The sequence below is a fragment of the Oncorhynchus mykiss genome, chromosome 13 (assembly GCF_057628025.1).
Source record: "Oncorhynchus mykiss isolate SJ-2025 chromosome 13, ASM5762802v1, whole genome shotgun sequence".
Taxonomy (NCBI): domain Eukaryota; kingdom Metazoa; phylum Chordata; class Actinopteri; order Salmoniformes; family Salmonidae; genus Oncorhynchus; species Oncorhynchus mykiss.
In genome coordinates this window covers 53,311,667-53,332,412 of record NC_143034.1, presented here as the reverse complement: position 1 = coordinate 53,332,412, position 20,746 = coordinate 53,311,667, and positions in this window count along the sequence as shown.

Below are 20,746 nucleotides of genomic sequence, written 5' to 3'. Positions count from 1 at the left end.
ACCTACCTTGTTGTGTGAGCGGGTATGTAATAGAGGAGCCAGTGCAGTATTGGTGGTAAGAGCAGGAGCTCAGTGGTAAAGGTCAGTGGATTGTCTCTTGAGTGCCCCTGGCAGGTGGGCCTAGTGCTGCTGACACTCTGGAGGCCTGTGGGGACTCCCTCCCTGACCCACATGGGCATGTGAACATCCAGCTGCTCCACTCACACTACACCCTGCCCACTGGGCAGCACAGGGACAGACCGGCATGGCTGAACTAATGCTGCTTGCAAACAATTACAGACTGAGTAGTATGCCTCATTAGCCACAGTAGTACACAGCATTTAAGTTATCATATATATTTATGGTATAAGATGAAGAGACTGATTGATACAATAATGCCCATTACGCAAGCATAAAGAAATCATTTAGATTTTTAATTTTTTATAATCGAGGGTCTCGTTCAAAGTTTAGATTCAGTCTGCTGTGTGTAGTCTGTGACTGTAGGCTAGATTGAGAAATAAAAATAGTTAACTAACAAGTTACATTTCCTCCACTGCTACCACGCATGGCTCCCGGCAACCACATTAAAGACAAAGAAGACTGAAAGAAAAGCTAATTATGTAATTAACTCCTCTAATTTCCAGAGCGGGTTTCTTCAATGTTTTTCCTTTCATATAACCACAGGCTGCAAGCTGTGAGGAGAGCTAATGCAGATAGCATGACTGTGTGGCTGGTGAGAGGGTTTGTAGGTCAGCGAGAAGGAGAGAGACTAGGGACACTGTCTCACACAGAGACAGCTTTGTGTGAGACCCTGAGACTGCCTGCCAGTGGCACAATAGCGCAGATCCACATGGAGGCTCCCCTGGAATTCAGGCCCCCAGCCCAGGCCTTTGTGTTGGTCAGAGAGCCAGCCTCTGGATGAGATAAGATATCCTGGATGAGATATCCTGCAAGATGTCAATCAGCATGATGTGCGTTGCACCTGCACTCACAGGTGGTTTGGGCTGTAATCTGTTGAGAAGAACTGACATTTCACTATACAGCACAGTGAAGGGTCTCTCTGTGAATCAGGCAAATCTTGTACGCGCACGGGGAAGTAAACTCTAGTCAGTGTTGTGTGACTGTGGTCTGGTGGAGTAGCTGCTCTGCTTCGGACAGAGATATTTGAAGTTGCAGTGACCTCTATCCTTTAGAGGAAATGGAAAAGGTCTGTGTGGGTTTGTCCTGACATCTAACCCCCCAAGGTTGAGTGAGTGCTCTGGAATTTCTACATTTTTTTCTCAGGTCTCATTCATCTGCAGGCGTTTATAAATGTGCATGCACAGCGGCATTACGGAGAACACTTTGCTACTCATTTACAGATGTACAAGTTGTACTAGTTATAACCGGTCTCTCCACCAGCAGAAGTAGTGGACTGGTCACACTAACTAGACTGGTTGATTTGGTGGGGATACAGCACCAAGCTCTACTGTAATGACCATCTGCTGGATCAGTGTAGGCTTCCTCTTTTCACACCCAAAACAGTAAAAAAAAAAAAATATATATATATATATATATATATATTACATAACATGAGATTGACTTTCAGTCAAGCCTCTCGAGTTTCACACTGGTATCTCACTATGGGATTATATTCTCCATTGAGGTAGGCCTATCTTGAGATCCTCCTTCCTCCCAGGGTATCGTATTCCATCTGTAAACCACGGCTGTGCTGGTGTCTGCTGCTTTGAATGGCACTTCTGTCATCACTTCAATATGATCAATGCTTGTTTTTATTGCCATTTGGCTCAAATTCCGGGCTGAAATTAGACACTTTGTTTTGAGTGTTGATGAACAGTGGGGGCAGTACATCGAAGAGCTCAGGTACCAGCTTGGCCTTGTTACCCAACAAGTGGGAACTACTGCAGGTTCGCAAAGAAGGGTCCTAAATCACCCACACGTGACTGAATCATAAAATCTACCTTTTGTTGCACCCTTCTGTTTTGTGTCTCCTATGGCTCTGCCTTTGCTTTATCCTTGTCAATCTTGAACTGCAAGAATTATTTAGAATTTTAGAATCACACTGGTGACGCACACTAGTGACGCACAAGTCATTTTGCACACTTCCTCTACTGTAAATATTTAAATTCTGGTGAAGCATACTATCAGCAATGTGTTGCTTTCCTGATTTTGTGTGTGTGGACAATTTTAACTATTCTTGTGGGGACCAAAAATTTGACCAACTGGAGACATGTCAAAAAGGTCAAATATATTTCTAGGGGGTTTAAGGTTAAGGTTAGAATTAGTGTTAGGGTTAGAATTAGGTTTAGGAGCTAGGATAAGTTTTAGGGTTAGGATTGAGAGCTAGTGTTAGGGCTAATGTTAAGTTTTTGGGTTAGGATAAGAGTAGGTTAGGGAAAATAGGATTTGGAATGGGACTGAATTGTGTGTCCCCACAAGGTTAGATGTACAAGACTGTGTGTGTGTTTGTGTATTTTATCAGTAAGACAGAGACAACCGTCTCCGTAGTTATACAGCATTTCTTGCAGCCTGCCATTTATATGATGGTCTGTGTCTGAATATGAAACTGTTTGACCTGGCCTCATAGTGGAAGTCATTCACCTACTCCCAGACAGTCAGCAACCCAAAAGTGGCCTGCTCACATTCCACCCTTGGAGAAAATCAAACTCCCTCACCTCTGACTCACCCCTCCCCTTCAATAAACCAGACTCAAACGCCCCCTTTGTTTTTGTCTCCTTAAAAGGTTGCCTTGTTTTACCACTTTCGCATTTCCCAAAAGACAAACAGTTATGGCACAGTATCAACACGGAGAAATAAAGCACTGTTGAGAGATAATGGTGCCTCGCCTGAGAGGGGCCACGACAACACATTCTTCTAGTACACAGAACATGCATATCTGTAACGGTCGTCGGTGGAAGAAGGTGAGGACCAAAAGTGCAGCGTGGTATTTGTTCATGTTATTTATTTAAAACTGAACAATGTCTAACAGAGAAACAAACCGCACAACCAAAGAAACAAACCGCACAACCAGAGAAACAAACCGCACAACCAAAGAAACAAACCGCACAACCAAAGAAACAAACCGCACAACCAAAGAAACAAACCGCACAACCAAAGAAACAAACCGCACAACCAAAGAAACAAACCGCACAACCAAAGAAACAAACCGCACAACCAAAGAAACAAACCGCACAACCAAAGAAACAAACCGCACAACCAAAGAAACAAACCGCACAACCAAAGAAACAAACCGCACAACCAAAGAAACAAACCGCACAACCAAAGAAACAAACCGCACAACCAAAGAAACAAACCGCACAACCAAAGAAACAAACCGCACAACCAAAGAAACAAACCGCACAACCAAAGAAACAAACCGCACAACCAAAGAAACAGCTCCGTCAGGTGCACCACACACTAAACCAAAAGTATAATCACCCACAACTCAAGGGTGAAAACAGGCTGCCTAAGTATGGTTCTCAATCAGGGACAACGATTGACAGCTGCCTCTGATTGAGAACCATACCAGGCCAAACACAGAAATACCAAATCATAGAAAAAAGAACATAGACTGCCCACCCAACTCACGCCCTGACCATACTAAAACAAAGACATCACAAAGGAACTAAGGTCAGAACGTGACAATATCGTTAAGCCTGTAATCCGGGAGCTGTATATGGACAGGATTCCTGGATAAGGGAGACCAGAGACCAGTTCCTCAGAAGTGAAGAAGATAAATCGGAGGGGGTGAAGGCATTGTGAGTAGTGTCTGCCATGGCCTATTTTGCCTGGAACCCCCCTTTTTACCCCCAGCCAGACAGGCCACAGCTGCGTTGCCATGGAGCGGGTTCACTCAAGGTTCTGCTGGTGAAAACTTGTTTTGTGGTGGTATGAGAGGCGTGGCCATGGACAGGGAGGGTGGGGCTGACCTACATTCTGCCTGGGCCTGCAGCAGCACTGTACTGTAGCAGATCCGCAGGAAAACCGCAGAAAGAACAGGGTTCCCCTTAACAGAAAGTCTCTCAGACTGAAGAACAGCCAGGACTCACTGGAACTCCAACACACACACATTCCCAGTCATTCCACACACTCTGGAACCTCTAAAATAACAGCTGGTCTGAGGGACGCTAAAAATCTCTTTAGTATTGAATGTTAAGTTGTTGAACTTGTCTCTGTGTCCCTCAAAAAGGCTCACTGTCTCTCCCTGTTCCACCCACTAAATACACTCATCAGGGCTATATTCCATGCGGACACATAACACCTGTTGCCACAGTGAAAGGGCAGATGGCTGGGCCATTTCCAAAGTCCCCACTGGGCACACACTGGTTGAATCAATGTTGTTTGAACCAACGTGGAATAGATGTGGACTTGAAGTCTGTGTCCAGTGGGACAACACTGTCAGAGCCAGGGATGGGCAAAAATGACAAAATACAATTACAAAATACAGAATACCATAAAGATCAATGTATCAAAATAAACCACAAATTACTTGCAAGTAGCCGGCCCAAACAGCAACAATATTCTCAGTAATGGTTACAAAAGGTTTTGCTTGCTATGAATGTTAATATGTTGTTGTTTATCTACCTTAGTTGAGCAAGTCACTCTGGATAAGCTGTCTGCTAAAGGACCAAAATGTAAAAAAGCACATTGTGTATTGTTTTGGGGCGGAGCTCATTAGAATAATACTCAGCATGCTTTGCAATTGTTCATTTTTACATATATATATATACAGTATTTATATTTAGTTCATTTGGCAGACGCTTTTATCACACCATAGTGCTATCAGACTTCTGATACCAATGCAGGCTGAAAGGGGTGCAGCAAAATGTGAACCGCTATGAACAATTGTATGGATAAGTATTTTGTATTTTGAAAATACAAATGACAGTATTTTGAAAATACTTAACATATTGGAGTGTAGTTCAGCCCAGTGTAATTCAAATGACAAATACTCAAATAATTAAAATATGTCTTTCAAATTCAAAATGCATGTAACAGAAAGCGTAGAGTCAACCGTCATTAGGTGTTGCCCTGAAAACAGTAACAGACACCCTCCCCCATAAGATGACGTGGCCACTAATATTACACAAAGACATGTAGATGAGGACATGCTGGTCGGGTGTGAAATGTCTGTAGGCAATGTTAAGCATTCTCTCTCTCAATTCAATTCAATTCGAGGGTGTCACGTTCTGACCTTACTTCCTTTGTGATGTCTTTGTTTTAGTATGGTCAGGGCGTGAGTTGGGTGGGCAGTCTGTTCTTTTTTCTATGATTTGGTATTTCTGTGTTTGGCCTAGTAGGGTTCTCAATCAGAGGCAGCTGTCAATCGTTGTCCCTGATTGAGAACCATACTTAGGCAGCCTGTTTTCACCCTTGAGTTGTGGGTGATTATGTTTCCTGTTTTGTTGTTTTGCATTCAGGACTGTTTTGGTTTTCATTCACTTTGTTTGTTTTTTTTTGTTGGTATTTTGTTGTGTTCAGTGATTATTAAAGTATCATGGACACTTACCACGCTGCGTATTGGTCCTCATCTTCTTCCATCGCAGAGGGGCGTTATTGGCATGGGAAACGTGTTAACATTACCAAAGCAAGTAAGGTAGATAATATACAAAAGTGAAATAAACAATAAAAATTAACAGTAAACATTACACATACAGAAGTTTCAAAACAAAGACATTACAAATGTCATATTACGTATATATACAGTGTTGCAACGATGTACAAATGGTTAAGGGTACACAAGGGAAAATAAATATGCATAAATATGGGTTGTATTTACAATGGTGTTTGTTCTTCACTGGTTGCCCTTTTCTTGTGGCAACAGGTCACAAATCTTGCTGCTGTGATGCCACATTGTGGAATTTCACCCAGTAGATATGGGAGTTTATCAAAATTGGGTTTGTTTTTGAATTCTTTGTGGATCTGTGTAATCTGAGGGAAATATGTCTCTCTAATATGGTCATACATTTGGCAGGAGGTTAGGAAGTACAGCTCAGTTTCCACCTCACTTTGTAGGCAGTGTACACATAGCCTGTCTTCTCTTGAGAGCCATGTCTGCCTATGGTGGCCTTTCAATGGCAAGGCAATGCTCATTGAGTCTGTACATAGTCAAAGCTTTCCTTAAGTTTGGGTCAGTCACAGTGGTCAGGTATTCTGCCACGGTGTACTCTCTGTTTAGGGCCAAATAGCATTCTAGTTTGTTCAATTTTTTTGTAATTTTTTTCCAATGTGTCAAGTAGTTATCTTTTTGTTTTCTCATGATTTGATTGGGTCTAATTGTGCTGCTGTCCTGGGGCTCTGTGGGGTGTGTTTGTGTTTGTGAACAGAGCCCCAGGACCAGCTTGCTTAGGGGACTCTTCTCCAGGTTCATCTCTTTGTAGGTGATGGCTTTGTTATGGAAGGTTTGGGAATCGCTTCCTTTTAGGTGGTTGGAGAATTGAATGGCTCTTTTCTGGATTTTGATAATTAGTGGGTATCGGCCTAATTCTGCTCTGCATGCATTATTTGGTGTTCTACGTTGTACACGGAGGATATTTTTGCAGAATTCTGCATGCAGAGTCTCAATTTGGTGTTTGTCCCATTTTGTGAAGTCTTGGTTGGTGAGCGGACCTCAGACCTCACAACCATAAAGGGCAATGGGCTCTATGACTGATTCAAGTATTTTTAGCCAGATCCTAATTGGTATGTTGAATTTTATGTTCCTTTTGATGGCATAGAATGCCCTTCTTGCCTTGTCTCAGATCGTTCACAGATTTGTGGAAGTTACCTGTGGCGTTGATGTTTAGGCCAAGGTATGTATAGTTTTTTTGTGTGCTCTAGGGCAATGGTGTCTAGATGGAATTTGTATTTGTGGTCCTGGCGACTGGACCTTTTTTGGAACACCATTATTTTGGTCTTACTGAGATTTACTGTCAGGGCCCAGGTCTGGCAGAATCTGTGCAGAATATCTAGGTGCTGCTGTAGGCCCTCCTTGGTTGGTGACAGAAGCACCAGATCATCAGCAATGTCACGTCCTGACCTTAGTTGCTTTTTTACGTCTCTATTTTAGTTTGTTCAGAGCGTGAGTTGGGGTGGGCATTCTATGTGTTGTTCTATGTTTTTGTATTTCTGTGTTTGGCCTGGTATGGTTCCCAATCAGAAGCAGCTGTTTATCTTTGTCTCTGATTGAGAACCATACTTAGGCAACCTGTTTTCCCACTATGAGGTGTGGGTAGTTGTTTTCTGTTTCTGTGTTTGCACCATGCGGGACTGTTTCGATTTAAATTTCTTTCCTGCACTTTGTTCTTTTGGTATTTTCTCGTGTTCTGAGTTATTAAAGTTATCATGGACACGTACCACACTACATTTTGGTCTGATCCTTCTTATTCCTCATCAGAAGAGGAAGACGATCGTTACAAGCAAACAGTAGACATTTGACTTCAGATTCTAGTAGGGTGAGGTCAGGTGCTGCAGACTTTTCTAGTACCCGTGCCAATTTGTTGATATATATGTTGAAGAGGGTGGGGCTTAAGCTGCATCCCTGTCTCACCCCACGGCCCTGTGGGAAGAAATGTGTGTTTTTTGCCAATTTTAACCGCACACTTGTTGTTTGTGTACATGGATTTTACAATGTCGTATGTTTTACCCACAACACCACTTTCCATCTATTTGTATAGCAGACCCTCATGCCAAATTGAGTCGAAGGCTTTTTTTGAAATCAACAAAGCATGAGAAGACTTTGCCTTTGTTTTGGTTTGTTTGGTTGTCAATTAGGGTGTGCAGGGTGAATACATGGTCTGTTGTACGGTAATTTGGTTAAAAGCCAATTTGACATTTGCTCAGTACATTGTTTTCATTGAGGAAATGTACGAGTCTGCTGTTAATGATAATGCAGAGGATTTTCCCAAGGTTACTGTTGACGCATATCCCACAGTAGTTATTGGGGTCAAATTTGTCTCCACTTTTGTGCATTGGGGTGATCAGTCCTTGGTTCCAAATATTGGGGATGATGTTAGAGTTTGAGTATAGCAAATTGGAATTTGTTGTCTGTATATTTGATCATTTCATTAAGGATACCATCAACACCACAGGCCTTTTGGGGTTGGAGGGTTTTTATTTTGTCCTGTAGCTCATTCAAGGTAATTGGAGAATCCAGTGGGTTCTGGTAGTCTTTAATAGTTGATTCTAAGATTTGTATTTGATCCTGTATAGGTTTTTGCTCTTTATTCTTTGTTATAGAGCCAAAAAGATTGGAGAAGTTGTTTACCCATACATCTCCATTTTGGATAGATAATTATTTGTGTTGTTGTTTAGTGTTTTCCAATTTTCTCAGAAGTGGTTAGAGTCTATGGATTCTTCAATTACATTAAGCTGATTTCTGACGTGCTGTTCCTTCTTTTTCCGTAGTGTATTCCTGTATTGTTTTAATGATTCACCATAGTGAAGGCATAGACTCAGGTTTTCTGGGTCTCTATGTTTTTGGTTGGACAGGTTTCTCAATGTCTTTCTTAGATTTTTGCATTCTTCATCAAACCATTTGTCAGTGTTGTTAATTTTCTTCGGTTTTCTATTTGAGATTTTTTATATTTGATGGGGAAGCTGAGAGGTCAAATATACTGTTAAGATTTTCTACGGCCAAGTTTACACCTTCACTATTACAGTGGAACGTTTTACCCATGAAATTGTCTAAAAGGGATTGAATTTGTTTTTTGGGGTAGGTTTCCAAACTGCGTTCCTTCCATCTATAGAATTTCTTAATGTTACTCAGTTCCTTTGACTTTGATGCCTCATGATTGAGTATTGCTCTGTTCAAGTAGACTGTGATTTTGCTGTGGTCTGATAGAGGTTTCATTGGGCTGACTGTGAAAACTCTGAGAGACTCTGGGTTGAGGTCAGTGATAAAGTAGTCTACAGTACTACTGACAAGAGATGCGCTATAGGTGTACCTACCATAGGAGTCCCCTCGAAGCCTACCATTGACTATGTACATACCCAGCGTGCGACAGAGCTGCAGCAGTTGTGACCCGTTTTTGTTGGTTATGCTGTCATAGTTGTGCCTAGGGGGGCATATGTGGGAGGGAATGCTGTCACCTGCAGGCAGGTGTTTGTCCCCCTGTGTGCTGAGGGTGTCAGGTTCTTGTCCGGTTCTGGCATTTAAGTCGCCACAGACTAGTACATGTTCCTGGGCCTAGAAATGATTGATTTCCCCTCCAGGATGGAGTAGCTGTCTTCATTAAAGTATGAGGATTCTAGTGGGGGGGGGGGGGGATGTACAGTGAGGCAAAAAAGTATTTAGTCAGCCACCAATTGTGCAAGTTCTCCCACTTAAAAAGATGAGAGGGCATTGAAGATGAAATGTGGCTGGGTCTTTCAGAATGACAATGATCCCAAACACACCGCCCGGGCAACGAAGGAGTGGATTCGTAAGAAGCATTTCAAGGTCCTGGAGTGGCCTAGCCAGTCTCCAGATCTCAACCCCATAGAAAATCTTTGGAGGGAGTTGAAAGTCCGTGTTGCCCAGCAACAGCCCCAAAACATCACTGCTCTAGAGGAGATGAGGAATGAGCCAAAATACCAGCAACAGTGTGTAAAAAACTTGTGAAGACTTACAGAAAACGTTTGACCTCTGTCATTGCCAACAAAGGGTATATAACAAAGTATTGAGAAACTTTTGTTATTGACCAAATACTTATTTCCACCATAATTTGCAAATAAATTCATTAAAAATCCTACAATGTGATTTTCTGGATTTCATTTCCTCATTGTCTGTCATAGTTGAAGTGTACCTATGATTAAAATTACAGGCCTCTCTCATCTTTTTAAGTGGGAGAACTTGCACAATTGGTGGCTGACTAAATACTTTTTTGCCCCACTGTAGGTAGCACACATTTTTCTCTGTTAAGATAATTTCCTTTTGAATTTCTAGCCAAATGTAAAATGTTCCTGTTTTGATTAATTTAATGGAGTGAGTTAGGTCTGCTCTATACCAAATTAGCATACCCCCTGAGTCCCTTCCCTGTTTCACACCTGGTAGTTTGGTGGATGGGACTACCAGCTCTGTGACCTAGAGGGCAACCAGTGGGTCTGTCTCCTCTATACCAGGTTTCTTGCAGGATGACAATGTCTGTATTACCGATTTCTTTGGTGAAGTCTGAGTTCCTGCTCTTTAGGCCAAAGGCAGATGATCTCAGGCCTTGGATATTCCAGGAAGATATAGTGAGGGCTTTGTGTTCCATTAAGTGTCCAATGTTGTTGGTTGTGTGGTTTGGCCTCAGGCCAGTAAGTGTGAGCAGAGCCTGCTGAGCATCTGGTACATGCCATTGGCTTGGGCTAGTGTAAGAGTGGGGTTTGGGCCTCTCTCTCACTCACACACACACACACACACACACACACACACACGTGTATATATATATATATATATATACTTGATGGCTGACACAATTTTTATGGCACAGATGAGGAAATGAAAACAAAGGGAAGGGAGGGTAATTTGCTTTACACCCACCCCCTTTCACACATGCAAGAGGCATCATGCACCCCAAAAAATATTAGGGGGCACAAAGCATGTGAGGATGGATGTGGAATTTGGAAACCCAGGAATTTAGAATTTTTCAAACACATGAAACAGCCTTTTTCCCTGCAATTCCTGTAGTCATAATCATTATGCTTAATTCTACGTAAAAAGCGATGTAAAATTTTCTGCGTATCTAAGCATACCTCTTGAGCTGTCTGTAGCCTCTTGACTGGTGTTTTTTAAAATGTTTTTATATAAATTAAATACGCTTCTCTACATCTCAGCTAAAGTCTGGGTAAAAGACAAAGGAATTTGAGTCGTATTCAGTACATGTAGTTATTGCTTGCTTTTCTAAAGCAGGGGTCTTCAAACTTTTATTGTAGCTACAACATACCTAATGCATACAATACAGCTTTAGTGACACCCCTGTATATGATAATCTTGCTGTTTGCTAATAGCAGCTGTTTTACTGGTTAAACAAAGTTTAGCAATGTGTTGTGGAAAGATTTGCGACGGAGTGGATGGCTGCCGTTTTATGGGCTCGTTTGTTTTCGCATTGTTCGTAACTTATTTTGTACATAATGTCGCTGCTACCATCTCTTATACCAAAAAGAGCTTCTGGACATCAGAACAGCAATTGCTCACCTATTTTTTTCTTTAATGAGTCGGACGAGAGGGATTTACTCCAAACACCTGAACAGGCCCTCATCCCCATCATCCGCAGAAGGAGATGGAGGTATTGCGGAAGGAGATCAGGGTGCCTTGTGAAGATCCGGCAATGAGTGGCTAATCTGTCTTTGCAATTGATACTATTGGCCAGTGTACAATCGTTGGCTAATAAAGTGGACGAACTAAAAGCATGCATATCCTACCAACTGGACATTAAAAACTGTAATATCCTATGTTTCACCAAGTTGTGGCTGAACGATGACATGAATAACATACAGCTGGCGGGTTATACACTGTATCGGCAGGAGAGAACAGCAACCTCTGGTAAGACAAGGGGTGGGTGTCTACTAATATTTCTAAACAACAGCTGGTCCACGATATCTAAGGAAGTCTCAAGGTTTTGCACGCCTGAGGTAGAGTATCACATGATAAGTTGTAGACTGAACTATCTACCTAGGGAGGTTTCATCTATAGTCTATTTACCACCCCAAATCGATGCTGGCACTAAGACCGCACTCAATGAGCTGTATACGGCCATAAGCAAACAGGAAAACGTTCATCCAGAGGTGGCACTCCTAGTGGCCGGGGACTGTAAACTCTAGACCAACTTTACTCCACACACAAAGACTCGTACAAAGCTCCCCTCGCCCTCCATTTGGCAAATCTGACCATAATTATATCCTCCTGATTCCTGCTTAAAATCAAAAATGAAAGCAGGAAGCACCAGTGACTTGGTAAAAAAACGTGGTCAGATGACGCAGATGCTAATCTACCGGACTGTTTTGCTAGCACAGACTGGAATATGTTCTGGGATTCCTCCAATGGCATTGAGGAGTACACCACATCAGTCACTGGCTTCATCAATAAGTGCATCGATGACGTTGTCCCCACAGTGACTATACGTACATACCCCAACCAGAAGCCATGGATTACAGGCAACATCCTTACTGAGCTAAAGGGCAGAGCTGCCGCTTTCAAGGAGTGGGACTAAGAAATCCCGCTATGCCCTCCGATGAGCCATCAAACAAGCGTCAATACAGGATTACGATCAAATCATACTACACCGGCTCCGACGCTTGTCGGATGTGGCAGGGCTTGAAAACTATTACAGACTACAAAGGGAAGCACAACCGAGAGCTGCCCAGTGACACAAGCCTACCAGATGAGCTTAACTACTTCTATGCTCGCTTCGAGGTAAATAACACTGAAACATGCATGAGAGCATCAGCTGTTCCAGAAGACTGTGTGATCATGCTTTCCACAGCCGATGTGAGTAAGAACTTTAAACAGGTCAACATTCACAAGGCCGCAGGGCCAGACAGATTACCAGGATGTGTACTCCGAGCATGCGTTGACTAAATGGCAAGTGTCTTCACTGACATTTTCAACCTCTCCCTGTCCGAGTCTGTAATACCTAGATGTTTCAAGCAGACCACCATAGTCCCTGTGCCCAAGAACACTAAGGTAACTTGCCTAAATGACTACCAACCTGTAGCACTCATGTCTGTAGCCATGAAGTGCTTTGAAAGGCTGGTCATGGCTCACATCAACACTATTAGAGGACTGGCCACCCCTCATAGCCTGGTTCCCCTAGGTTTCTTCCTAGCCACCATGCTTCTACACCTGCATTGCTCACTGTTTGGGGTTTTAGGCTGGGTTTCTGTACAGCACTTTGAGATATCAGCTGATCTAAGAAGGGCAATATAAATACATTTGATTTGATATTAACCCAGAAACCCTAGACCCACTACAATTTGCATACCACCCTAACAGATCCACAGATGATGCAATCTCTATTGCACTCCACACTACCCTTTCCCATCTGGACAAAAGGAACACCTACTTGACAATGCTGTTCATTGACTACAGCTCAGTGTTCAACACCATAGTGCCCTCAAAGCTCATCACTAAGCTAAGGAGCCTGGGACTAAACACCTCCCTCTGCAACTCCTGGACATCCTGATGGGCCGCCCCCAGGTGGTAAGGGTAGGTAACAACACATCCGCCATGCTGATCCTCAACACGGGGGCCCCTCAGTCCCCTCCTGTACTCCCTGTTCACTCATGACTGCACGGCCAGGCACGACTCCAACACCATCATTAAGTTTGCTGATGACACAGCGGTGGAAGGCCTGATCACCGACAACAACGGGAGGAGGTCAGAGACCTCCTGCCTTCCTGAAGACAAACAATGTATACGAAATGCTTCAGTCTGGTTTTAGACCCCATCATAGCACTGAGACTGCACTTGTGAAGGTGGTAAATTACCTTTTAATGGCATCAGACCGAGGCTTTGCATCTGTCCTCGTGCTCCTAGACCTTAGTGCTGCTTTTGATACCATCGATCACCACCACATTCTTTTGGAGAGATTGGAAACCCAAATTGGTCTACACGGACAAGTTCTGGCCTGGATTAGATCTTATCTGTCGGGAAGATATCAGTTTGTCTCTGTGAATGGTTTGTCCTCTGACAAATCAACTGTAAATTTCAGTGTTCCTCAAGGTTCCATTTTAGGACCACTATTGTTTTCACTGTATATTTTACCTCTTGGGGATGTCATTCGAAAACATAATGTTAACTTTCACTGCTATGCGGATGACACACAGCTGTACATTTCAATGAAACACGGTGAAGCCCCAAAATTGCCCTCGCTAGAAGCCTGTGTTTCAGACATAAGGAAGTGGATGGCTGCAAACGTTCTACTTTTAAACTCGGACAAAACAGAGATGCTTGTTCTAGGTCCCAAGAAACAAAGGGATCTTCTGTTGAATCTGACAATTCATCTTAATGGTTGTACAGTTGTCTCAAATAAAACTGTGAAGGACCTCGGCGTTACTCTGGACCCTGATCTCTCTTTTGACGAACATATCAAGACTGTTTCAAGGACAGCTTTTTTCCATCTACGTAACATTGCAAAATTCAGAAACTTTCTGTCCAAAAATGATGCAGAAAAATGTATCCATGCTTTTGTTACTTCTAGGTTAAACTACTGCAATGCTCTACTTTCCGGCTACCCGGATAAAGCACTAAATAAACCTCCGTTAGTGCTAAATACGGCTGCTAGAATCCTGACTAGAACCAAAAAATGTGATCATATTACTCCAGTGCTAGCCTCCCTACACTGGCTTCCTGTCAAGGCAAGGGCTGATTTCAAGGTTTTACTGCTAACCTACAAAGCATTACATGGGCTTGCTCCTACCTATCTCTCTGATTTGGTCCTGCCGTACATACCTACACGTACGCTACGGTCACAAGACGCAGGCCTCCTAATTGTCCCTAGAATTTCTGGAGGCAGGGCTTTCTCCTATAGAGCTCCATTTTTATGGAATGGTCTGCCTACCTATGTGAGAGACCCAAACCCAAAGTCTTTACTGAAGACTCATCTCTTCAGTGGGTCATATGATTGAGTGTAGTCTGGCCCAGGAGTGTGAAGGTGAACGGAAAGGCTCAGGAGCAACGAACCGCCCTTGCTGTCTCTGCCTCGCCGGTTCCCCTCTTTCCACTGGGATTCTCTGCCTCTAACCCTATTACAGGGGCTGAGTCCCTGGCTTACTGGTGCTCTTACATGCCGTCCCTAGGAGGGGTTCGTCACTTGAGTGGGTTGAGTCACTGATGTGATCTTCCTGTCTGGGTTGGTGCCCCCCCTTGGGTTGTGCCGTGGTGGAGATCTTTGTGGGCTATACTTGGCCTTGTCTCAGGATGGTAAGTTGGTGGTTGAAGATATCCCTCCAGTGGTGTGGGGGCTGTGCTTTGGCAAAGTGGGTGGGGTTATATTATCCTTCCTGTTTGGCCCTGTCCGGGGGTATCATTGGATGGGGCAACAGTGTCTCCTGACCCCTCCTGTCTCAGCCTCCAGTATTTATGCTGCAGTAGTTTATGTGTCGGGGGGCTAGGGTCAGTTTGTTATATCTGGAGTACTTCTCCTGTCTTATCCGGTGTCCTGTGTGAATTTAAGTATGCTCTCTCTAATTTTCTCTTTCTCTCGTCCTTTCTCTCTCTCGGAGGACCTGGGCCCTAGGACCATGCCTCAGGACTACCTGGCATGATGACTCCTTGATGTCCCAAGTCCACCTGGCCGTGCTGCTGCTCCAGTTTCAACTGTTCTGCCTGTGATTATTATTATTGGACCATGCTGGTCATTTATGAACATTTATGAACATCTTGGCCATGTTCTGTTATAATCTCCACCCGGCACAGCCAGAAGAGGACTGGCCACCCCTCATAGCCTGGTTCCTCTGGTTTCTTCCTTGGTTTTGGCCTTTCTAGGGAGTTTTTCCTAGCCACCGTGCTTCTACACCTGCATTGCTTGCTGTTTGGGGTTTTAGGCTGGGTTTCTGCACAGCACTTTGAGATAATAGCTGATGTACGAAGGGCTATATAAATACATTTGATTTGATTTGAGATCTGGCCATGTGATCCCAGGACAATAACCTCTCCCTCAATGTGATCAAGACAAAGGAGATGATTGTGGACTACAGGAAAAGGACCGAGCACTCCCCATTCTTATCGACGGGGCTATAGTGGAGCAGGTTGATAGCTTCAAGTTCCTTGGCGTCCACATCACCAACAAACTAACGTGGTCCAAGCACACCAACACAGTTGTGAAGTGAGTACGACAAAACCTATTCCCCCTCAGGAGACTGAAAAGATTTGGCATGGGTTCTCAGATCCTCAAAAGGTTCTACAGCTGCACCATCGAGATCATCCTGACGTGTTGCATCACTGCCTGTTATGGCAACTGCTCGACCTCCGAACGCAAGTCACTACAGAGGGTAGTACGTACGGCTCAGTACATCACTGGGGCCAAGCTTCCTGCCATCCAGGACCTCTATACCAGGTGGTGTTAGAGGAATGCCCTAAAAATTGTCAAAGACTCCAGCCACCCTATTATAGACTGTTCTCTCTGCTACCACACGGCAAGCGGCACCGGAGTGCCAAGTCTAGGTCCAAGAGGCTTCTAAACAGCTTCTACCCCCAAGCCATAAGTCTCATGAACATCGAATCAAATGGCTACCCAGACTATTTGCATTGCCTCCCCCCTCCTCTTTTAAGCTGCTGCTACTCTCTGTTATTATCTATGCGTAGTTACTTTAATAACTCTACCTACATGTACATATTACCTTAATTACTTCGACTAACCGGTCCCGCACATTGACTCTGTACCGGTACCCCATGTATATAGCCTCGCCATTGTTATTTTACTGCTACTCTTTAATGATTTGTTACTTTTATTTCTTCTTTTTTTTAAGGTATTTTTCTTAGAAGCCCTTAGAAGTGCAGTTAAGTAAGCATTTCACTGTAAGGTTGTATACCTGTTGTATTCAGCACGTGACAAAAAAAATATGATTTGACAAATGTTAATGTCCAGGTCAAGAAAGCTTGCCAGCAGCCAGAGTACACGCTGTTACAGCAAGTGCAATTATCTCCAATTAGTGTAATTTGCTCAATATTAGAAGGTTTGCACTTATTTACTACTAGTCTGTTACATTTGTATTTATTATGGATCTCCATTAGCTGCTGCCAAGGCATCAGCTACTCTTCCTGGGGTCCGGCCAGGACCAGAAGTCCCCAAAAGAATAGTAAACAAACAAAAATCTGACCAACTGGGGACATTTTCGATGGTCCCCAGTTGGTCAAATGCTATTTCTTTGGGGGTTAGGGTTAGAATTAGTGTTAGGGTTAGAATTACGTTAAGGGTTAGGAGCTAGGTTTAGTTTTAGGGTTAAGGTTAGGTTTTTGGGTTAAGGTTAGAGTAAGAGTACAGGTTAGGGTTAGGTTTAGGGGTAAGGTTAGGTTTTTGGGTTAAGGTTAGGGTAAGAGTACGGGTTAGGTTTCGGGTCAAGGTTAGGGTAAGGGTTAGGAGTTAGGGAAAATAGGATTTTGAATGAGACTGAATTGTGTGTACCCACAAGGTTAACTGTACAAGACTGTGTGTGTGTGTGTACACAAACACACCCACACTCTGTGTGTACAAAACATTAGGGACTCTTTCCATGGCATAGACTGACCAGGTGAATCCAGGTGAAAGCTTATTGATGTCACCTGTTAAATCCACTTCAATCAGTGTAGATGAAGGGGAGAAGACAGGTTAAAGAAGAATTTTTAAGCCTTGAGACAATTGAGACCTGGATTGTGTATGTGTGCCATTCAGCAAGTAAATGGGCAAGACAACATATTTAAGTGCTGCTGAGTTTTTCACACTCAACAGTGTTCTGTGTGTGTATCAAGAATGGTCCACCACCCAAAGGACATCCAGTCAACTTGACACAACTGTGTTGGAATCTACATGGTCCAGCATCCCTAAGGAACTATTTCTACACCTTGTAGAGTCCATGACCAGACAAATTGAGGCTGTTCTGAGGGCAACTCAATATTAGGAAGGTGTTCCTAATATAACCGGACCTCCGGTTGAATACCCATGTTCTAAAATCTACCAACAGTGACAGCAAGCATGCTAGCTAAGATAGTTAGACATGCTAGCTAAGATAGATAGACATGCTAGCTAAGATAGTTAGACATGCTAGCTAAGATAGTTAGACAAGCTAGCTACTGTAACTTGATTGATAGCCGGAAATGGTTTCCTGGTAGCTAGTTGTAAGGTTGGAAATTGGGAAGCTATCTGGGCTAGCTAAAGCCAACTTCCTAAAATTGCTAAGTGGCTAGTAGCCTAGTATTACAGAGAGAAAAAAGGCAAATGTGACAAATCTTAATGGGGCACGTGCCCACACACGCTGCACACATGCACATGCACACAACCATGACCAAGCTGAGGAACTTTGTTCTGGGCTCCCAAACTGAGCCATATGAATGGAAAACTAACACTATGTAACACTTCACACTGAAACGCAGGGCCCTGTGTTACTCAACACACAGTAGCAGGTTGTTTAATACTCCCGTAATGTTTTCTACACCAGATCAGTAAACCCTTCAGAAATTGCCTGTTCACAGGCATATTGCACACATTTTTGGAGGATTGCCAAGGCCCCACCGAAATTAGGTCAGGCGTATGCCCTGATCTCAGTGACAAACTTCATATCTGTTTGATTGCCAGTTGTTGTTGTGTCTGGTTGCATAATAAACCATTCTACATTACCGGTTATCCCTGACATTTTAATGTGTATCATAAACTATTATGATGACCATAAAGTATATGTTTGAATGAGATTATCAGAGTCCTGTTTATGACTTTGACTACTTTTACAGTGCTGCTTGCCTGCTTTTGTTTTTGTCAGTTGCAAATGATCACACTTTATACTAGAACGTGATTGTGACAGTTTTTATATTGTCTCGGAAATGTCTACTAATGTACTAAATGTATCTATTAGTGCTTTTCAAGATAACTTTTGAAGGTTTTCAACATCACATTTGTTGTGCATAACAAGTTGCGTCATATTGACAATGCTGTACTAGTTTATGTAGCCAAGTGTTACAGAGCTAGCTATCGTTTTAATCTGTGATTTCATCACATTGAAAGTGTCTGTTTGCAGTGATAAGCACATCTCCTCTGTAGGGGACTTCCTTCCCAGTATAAAATGAGGCCATGGAGGAGAGAAGTCACGAGGCCCACAATCTCTCCATTGTCCCCCTGCTGTGGGTAACCCAAACAGCAGAGATCACCTGGCTGAGAGGGAGGGTTGTTTGGGTGGGGCACCACCACCTGTTAGGTGATGCATGGCCTCTGAGCTCATGAAGCTCTCCTAGGGTCCAACTGGAAGACAACACAGCCAGCTCCTTTTTACTCAGACTTATGCTCCGCCCCATTACTGACCCTCCTTTCCCCATTGATCTCTCTCTCTCTCTCATCCTCTGATTCCCCATGTAGGCCTCAGTCTTCCACATGTTCCCCTCTCTCTGTTATATATTCTGACCTACTTTCTAATAAGAGCTACATTATATGGTTACATAAGAGCAAGACTGTCTCTGCAGGTGACACCCTGATTCAGTCCAGCTCTGCTGTGTGTTCTGTCTCACAGAGGGGGTGCTGGCACTAGAAGACTCCCAGCACCATAGTGCCCGAGGCTACAGATTTGGGAGCACGTAAATCCTTAGTAAGGAATTATGAAAGTGTGAGCTCTTATTCCTTTGTAAAATCTCCAGCCCTCACCTGCCTACCATTCAATTCCAGGACTCTGGCAGTCAACTAAAGTGAAATTAAATAAATGAACACCCCAACATATCATTGAAATACTTTTGCCCCCAGAACAGCCTCAATTCGTGGGGCACAAGGTGTCGAAAGCATTCCACAGGGATGGTGACCCATGTTGACACCAATGCTTTCACCTGGATTCACCTGGTCAGCCTACATCTTGGAAAGAACAGATCTTAATGCTTTGTATACTCAGTGTATAAACCATATCGTTTATCTTATTTACATTACGACACTCCTCCTTATATCACGTCAATAGACACACCTATGTAAGTGAAGCTTGTGATTGGAAGTTGGGTTGTGACTGGAGAGGAATTGGTCTGAACGCAGGGATGGAGGGGTTAGAAGTAGACCTTGAGATGGGCCACTCCCCAGGTCTATTCACTGAGCTGCTCTGGACCAGTTTGAGTTCTGTTATATTGCGTAGCCATTATGTAACAGAGTTGGGACACACAGCCCCTCATTCCCTCCCCCTGCCTTCCACCTACTCACGTTTTTTGCACAGTTAAATGTATGTCTATTGCTAGGAATGTTTTGAGTCTTTCCATTCAATTCCAATGCTCTTTTGATTTGATGCATAGAGGCAAACAATACCAGGATATTGAAGCATGAGCCATGTAACCTTTTTGAGTACTGCTTTCAAAACAGAGATTTGTATACTCATATGTTTATTTAATAGTTATGTTTATTCCATCACTGTCAGCAATGTGTATGATAACAGCCATGCTAGAGTCTTTTTTCAAATAATGAACAGCAAGGAATTGCCCCTTTAGGTCATGCTTTGTGGAAAAATGTGATCTTGTCAACAGCAGAGAGGCTCGAATGGTAGGATCTGATGGCAGTGGGTGGTTTTGAATCAGGGTTGTTGTTGTCACTTACCACATCTGAGCAGGGGTTAAGTAGTGGTTTGGTCTCAAGTTCAATACCTGTATTTTCCTCACATAAAAAAATAATATACTTTATTTAACTATTAAATACATGCCTTTCATCAAACGAGTAGGTCCATATGTACTGTAAGTATCATAGTCTTTCACAACCACAGTGTGGTGTGTGGTTCAGGTGTTGCGTGTTGTAGAAGCTGGGGGAATTCCACTCTATAACATTAATATCTGACTTTGATTTGCCCCTGCTGTGAAACCTAGAGGTGTCTGCAGCCTGCCCCAGAAATGTGTGAAAAGGTTGCAGCGTGTCACACTGGACATGAGACAGGGCTGTGTAATCCTGTGGCCCCCTCCCACACTGGCTGCTCCACTGACCCTCTTCCCCAGGCTGGGAGGGACAGCCAGGTAACTGGAGAGCCTTGTTTGTGCTCTGTTTTCCAGGAGGTCTATTCTGCATTAATCATTTTGTGACATGCACATCCAGTCCCCCAGCCCCCACCTCTCTCCTCTCTCCCTCCTTTCCTCATGCCTTCCTCCTTCTCTCGTTCCACTCTCTCACGTTGACCTACTTTTCTCCTA